The sequence below is a fragment of the Larus michahellis genome, chromosome 4, assembly GCF_964199755.1.
Source record: "Larus michahellis chromosome 4, bLarMic1.1, whole genome shotgun sequence".
NCBI classification, from domain to species: domain Eukaryota; kingdom Metazoa; phylum Chordata; class Aves; order Charadriiformes; family Laridae; genus Larus; species Larus michahellis.
Window position 1 is genome coordinate 15576688 of NC_133899.1, and position 7094 is coordinate 15583781.

The window sequence follows — 7094 nt, forward strand, 5'->3', positions numbered from 1 at the left end:
GAGTGTTGAATCAGTAGTGTCAGCAAGTCTCAGAACAGAGTCAAAGAGCCTCAACGTAGCCTCAGAGCAGGTAGAGTCAGAGAGACCTTTCCCCCAAACTGAAGTAGGCAGAGGGTGCTCCATTTTTTTTTTTATTTTTAATTGTTTGTTTTAAAACATTTCAGCCCAGCTGCACCAGGCTCATGCTTCTAATTACTAGTCTTTCTTGCACTAAGGTATTAGAGCCAGCTCTCTCCCAACCCTGAAGAGCTGTTAAAAAGCAGCATGGAATAATGTTAATATTTTCTTGAAAGAGCAAGCCTAGGCACGGGAACAGAGGACCTGCACTTTCTCAGAGCAGCTGGCACTGTAGAGAAGGTTTGTTAACAGGGCCACACCATGCTTTGGTGGCACCTTGTTTGGCTGTGTGATAGCACTGCTGTGCCACCGTGGAAAAGAGGGCAGGGAGCCTGCGCCCTGGGACCCTGATTTCGCTGCTGTTGGAGACCCAAAGGGAGACGTGATGTTCTCTATCATAGCCACTGCCTATATCTGCAGTCCAATGCAGGGTTGGAAGGGACCTTGAAAATCATCTAGTTCCACCCCCCTGCCATGGGCAGGGACACCTCCCACTACAGCAGGTTGCTCAAAGCCCTGTCCAGCCTGGCCTTGAACACCTCCAGGGATGGGGCATCCACAGCTTCTGAGGACAACCTGTTCCAGTGCTTCCCCACCCTCACCACCTTTTTGTTCTTTTAAATATTTTTTTTATTATTACTTCACTTAGAGGACTAATGTTGCGTCTTCCTTGTAAAGTCTGCCTCACATCTTTAGATCATCACTAATGCAACAGCATGGCTTGAAAAGCTAAATACCACACTAAGGCACCCCTCAGATGGATCAAATGAAGGGATATTCTAAGTAAGTGTGGGTAGAGACTGAATTAAACGTATTTTAAGCATGGGTAGAAAAGAGGATTGGCAAGAGGAAAACTGTAACACCAGTAAAGGCCAAGGGGCAGGACATGGCGCTAGTTTCTAGCACTGTTTTGTAAAAAAATAACTATTAAAATAAAAATGTTTTAAAGACTGAATATGAAAACTATTCCTGGGCTTCCTCCTAGAAAAGACAGCAAAAGTGCACAGATTCCAAGATTTCAAGCATTGCTGCCAGAATAGCCACGTCTGGGAGGACCAAGCTACATCTAAGGCAACAGCCTCTAAAGCACTGAATAGCAAGCATCACGTTTTGGGATGAGATGGATGTCATTTGAGAAAGAATGAAAAAGGATCAGGGTTTAGAAAGAAAATAACTAGACTTAAGAGGCTGGATTAGAAAAAGTAAATAGGTCAAAGCCAATTTTGCTGTAGCTTTACATCTGAATATGTAATCCAGTCAATTTTGTATGCTAACTCCAGGGGGGCGCACAGATCAATGTATGTAATTCCGGTTAAATGACCACTGCAGAGTGAGATGCATGCATTCTTCTCACAGCTGAGCCAAATTTATCCCTGATATAAATGCAGTGATTTCAATGGACTTTTAGGAGGGATACATACTCATTTATATGGTCAATACCTTCTCAGTCACTTGTTGCTTATGCAGATGCAATGTTTACCCACCCACAACCAAAGTTCTTTTTAATTTCTCATTAGTTACTTCTTCCTTGTGATTGAGCTGTGGTTTACATAAAATATTAAAATACAGTTACAAATAGTTATACAACAAAGTAATAAATGCTCAAGATCATAGCTAATAAAATTTTAAATGTTTCAAATTCTATTTTTGAAAGCTGTGTAACAAAATGGCAGTAGAGGCTTCAAGTGAGCAGGAAATACACAAAATGAGAAGCGGGAAGAGGGACTGACCTCCCTACAGAAAGCTGAGGCTCAGCCAGTATTTACTACGTGTTCTGAGATCCTTGGAGTAAGATACTATTTAAGGTGCAAAGTATTTCTATTTAAAACAAAGAAAACTCACTGACTGTTGCGGTGACTTTCTTGCAGGCACTTTCACAGCCAGTAGAAGATGGGGTTTTCCTTCTCCTCTGCCCGGGCTGGCCCTGCAGGGCCATTGCACCCTCACCAGCTGCAGAGGAGCTCTCTGACCTGTTGTGACCATTTGCTTCCACCCACCGCAAAGAGCAGGTCTGCCCCAGCGCTCTCCCAGCTGTCTCTGGAGGTAAAAGAGAAATTAAAGATTGTATCATCGAGGCACAAATTAAAATCTTTACTGGTAGAAACCTGGTAGAAAGTCTCAGAAGAGAATGAATTATGTATTTGAACACTTAAGATTTCCTTGCCTTTATTACAGCATGGGGTCTCAACTCTGCTTTCTTCCCTGCACTTTATTACATGGTTAGAAGTCCCACAGTAGGAAACTTGCAGTTTGAATTTTGAAGCACCTATAGTGTCATACTTTTTATTTTAATATTTGTCACCAACAGTGCCGACAGATAAAAAGTGCTGGCTCCCCACAGCATGATATGCGGGATTTTCAATAGAGCTACACAATTGCTTTTGCTAAGTGCTTGCGGGGCTCACAGTGCCAAATCCCGCAAATTGCTGCATTCAGGCCACTTTGCAGTGCTGTACCAAGGCAAGTGGTATTAAAAAAGTTAGTTGCTTGCAGGAGGGACATATGCCTAAATGGCTGATTTATTTTTAAAGTCTTAAGCAATTGTCTGAAGACATTTCTGCAACTCAGTTCAATAATTGTAGCAATTAAAAGATGGACAAAACTTTTTGTGTCACTTCTTACTTTCAATTTATTCTGTGCATTGCATACAGTTTTAGAAAAAAAATAATCTTTTTCCAGCTCCAAAGTTTGCTGGCCAAGTAAGTCCCAGAAGCAATGTCACTAATCGTGGTGACATTCTATTTATGGATTACTACTTCCTCTTCTTCTCCTTTATTGTCTTTAATTTGGTTTTATCCTTAATTTATAGGAATATCGTTGTTCAAATTCCAGCCTCAGATCAGTATTATGGTGTAAATTATTTCATGTGCACAGCAATGCAAGGTGTGTAATAGTTACACCTGAGGTATCAGGGGAGATTTTTGTATCTCCTGTCTTATTCACAGGTCAATTAAAAAGCTGATTAAACCCAAAAAGTCTATGATGATAATTGTTGGAAATAGACCGAGATGATAATTGGTTTAATGACTGCTAAAGGAGTCATTGGGATGTGTGTCTCTCAAGGAGCCTGAATGGCACTTTAAGAGCTAGATTCATCCTGGGTGTTGGTTGTTGACTTTAATGGTATTACTCCAAAATCTGATTTAGATCAACTTATGAAATATTGCAGACAAGACAAATCATTTTTAAAGGATGTCTCTGCTGAGCTTTGGTGTCTCTCTTGAACTACCTTATTCAATGTCAACTCCTCCGGTACAAATTCTGCCTGTACAGCTTGAAGTATCTCTATAAGGTGGGAATTCACTGAGGGTTTTATATTTTTATACATTTTTTTCTAGCATAGCAGGAAACAAATTCTATATAATAACTAGAAAATGTAGGCCGAGACCATCCTCTGCACAGGAAATTTCACTCAGAGGGCTGGACACCCAGCAAGGTCCTATTCACAGACGTCTCTTTGTATTTTTCTGCCTGGAACCAAAGAAGGGGATTCATGCCAAAACTCTGCAGGATATGGAAATCTATCGGCTGTTCTGTGCTTCTGCATGTCTTTCAAAGTGGCTTCTGATTTGGGGAGCCCTAAATTAAGATCCATGGGCTTGGGGTTTTAAGGTTTTGGTTGTTTTTTTTTAATAAGGACTCAAAACCTGCAGCTTCGATTCAAATAGGAGTCAGAAACATTCGATACCTTTGAAAAACCCCTGACATATCATTCCTCATACTGAGGACCCAGAACAGCAAAAATTTAGACCAAAATGATTTCTCCAGGCTAGTCAGTATTAGAGAATAGTGCAGAAGTCAGAAAACCATTCCTGCTGGTTCTCAGTCCACATGCACTGCCTAGGCTTGGAAAGGCTATAAGGTTATAAATCTTTCAGTGAAAACAATTCCTGCTTCATGCCATCAACATTGCCTGAAGACATCTGCGTAGGGCATCTCTAGAGGAGGCTCCCATTACTAGACCTATGCAGAAGAATAATGAGAAACTTGCATCCGGTTTGAAAGACATTAATGAGTCTCTCTTGGATACAAAATATTTGTTCAACACCCTTATGGGCAAAGTAACATACAGCTGAGCTGGGGAAGCTCTGGCTGAATAGGATGCACCGATAGGTCTCGGAAAAGGAACAACACAGAGCTCTGCAAAGAAAGAAACAGTTTTTCAGGCCAAATTTGCAGTTCTGGTGCTTACATGTGACCGTATTGCTTTGAAAATACGTTTTCCAGCACCTACTACTTCTCCATTTGTTCCAGTGGGGTTTCACATGCCATAGGGGTATTCTGGATTCCTCACTGGTTCTTCTCTCATTTTGCGTTTCTATCCTCAATAACATTTTTGACAAAAAAATAAATAAATACATTTTTCAGCATCTTAAATGAACTGTAGACATATTGACTGTGTTTCCCTCTCCCCTCCCTCCAGATTTCTCTCTCACACGCAAATATATTTCAGGGTTCGGGTGTTGGTTTGTTGTTGTTTTTTTTCCCTCTCCCTGAGCTTGGTGCATCATTGAGCTAATGATGCACAGTCAAGTTATCCAGTATCATTAGATTACCTAAGGCTCTGATCCTAGTGTGCCTTACATATGTGAACATTTAACTCCTTGAAGTCGAGGGAAATGGTTGTGTACACATTTGCAGTGCAACATGAAAGAAGATGCATTTATCTGGCAGTTCCCAGAAGGCAAAGGAGGTTGGTGTATTCTTTAATGTAATGTATCAATAACTGGAATTAGGCTATGAAATGAAGAATGGAGGGCAGGGGTGACTGTGGACTTAATTTGCATTTAATGCTTCATTAGGGTGCCAAACCCCTCAGTAAGGGAAGGGAAGTTAGCATTCCTGTTTCCTGGTACAAACACATCTTATCTACAAGTAAAGGTTGCCTCCCCTCACAAGCAGGGTACCAGGTATCTCAGCTTCCTCTTATGTCCTTTTATCAAATAACCAATTTACAGCCTTAAAAAAATTACCAAGTGCAGAACTTCCCGTTGCTTTTGTGCCTCTGCCCACTCTCAGACAACCCTTCTAAAGCCACACCATTGTTCTGCATCAGACTTACCCTTACCACACAGCTGCCGTGTGAGCACTGGCAAACTGTAAATCCGGTGGCCCACACAGGTGCCACTGCTGGAGGTGTGGGGAAGGGTGGAGGGGGGGAAATGTAGAGAAAGCAAAAAGAGAGACCTAGAATTTGAAAACAGTAATGCAGCTAGCCAGGGAGCAGATGAGAAGTATACACGGCAGAGGGCTATCACCAAAACTCCAGGTTTATCTGGTAATAGGAACAGCCAGTACAAACCTACAACAGCCAGGAGATTATGTACATGGCTTAGGTCAGCGGAGAACCTCCCTGGCAGTGCTTCGCACTGGCCTCATGCTTGCGCCCACACACCCTCTCAGCTTCAAGCCTGAAACCAGGGTGAAAGACGGGATTTTATTTGAACACAAGTGCTCTTGGCACTGTCACAGAAATTATCAGGCCAGTTAGGGAGAGAGAGGCAAAACTAATTAACATCATGCACTGCATCCACTGGCCATACCACAGTTGGGTGTTGCCCACCTTCTCCTTTCAGTCCATCCACCTCTTTTTCCATTGTCTGTACACCAGACCTCATTCTGCTTTCAGCTGAGGCCTCATCTTCCAGGTTTGCATGGTTTAGCACTGAGGATATACACTGTAATATAACGTGTTGCATATTTCTTAGGAAATACACAACACTTGATCAAGTCTTAAGCCACAAGAGTCCTCATGAAGAAAAATGTTTCTGGGTCCTACGTTGGGTGAAACTGTCATTCCCCATTAGCAACCCAAATTGTTTCTTCTATGTGAGGCTAATGGAAGCTCTTGACCATTTCTTTAGCACCGCTGCAAAAGCATTAGCTGAGCTCATCTGCACACTTCCTTAACCCTCCCTCTGTGGCAGGTGTGCACCGAGATACTTTGTGAATAAAACAGAAAACGTACAGTAGAAGCTGTATCCTTTGCAAATGGCATGTGTATTTTATAGCTTTCATACGTAGAAGCCAATTTCTTGAGGAACAGTTCCTATAAATTGCAACTGGAAGAAGAAGATGCACTTATTTATTGCATTGCTTTCAACCAGGAAAAAAAAATGTTGTTTCTCTCTCCCTCCCCTTTAAATTAAAGGCTGGGTAGAAAAGAGCCCAGCACCTCAGGGACGTGGCTTTGGCACACGCAGCTTGGAGGGCTCGTTTGCTGGCTCGTTTATTGTGAGGGAAGGATCACGCTGGGGGCCAGGTACCTCTTCCAGTCACGTAAAACAGAAGACATAGATAAACATATATTTTTTTTTAGTTCAAAACAAGATTTTAGTTGGTACTAAAAGATTTTGGGGCTAAAGATTTTTTTCAAAAGGCTTTTTTAGCAGGATTTTTTACACACGGAGGAGTCCTGCAATGCACTTGCTCTCTAGTCCCTGCTTCCCAAGGATACCGACTGTGCTGTGCAGGGCTTTAAACGCCAACACACCTTTGGGAACATCAGGAGAAGCAAAAATCCAGAAAACCCAGTCTGTACATTCTGCCACAACTCAGTAAATACCCTGCATTGCCTCTCTGACCTGCTCGAGCAGGTTGACACCATGTACTATTAATACAGACAAAGTAGTAAAACCCAGGTATGGGTAAAATAGCGAAAACACTTCCATGGCATTTCTTTACCTGGGGGCTTTGATGTCCCTAAAGCCCTCCAAACCAGCGTTTCGTTTCTGACAGGGCAGCTTGTGAAATCCATGCAGAAACGGGGTGGCAAAATGGCTGCCGGGGGGGGGCTGAGCAGCGGCCGGGTCCCCTGCCCGGCTCCTGCCCCGGCTCTGGCTCTGCGGGGCAGCTCAGCTCTCTCGGCTTCAGAGAACAAAAAACAACAAGCTTTGATTTAAAAAAAAAAAAAAAAAGCCCCAAAGAGGCTCGGGAGCACATCAGCCTCCCCACTGTGAGAGGAGGCCGAGCGAGGC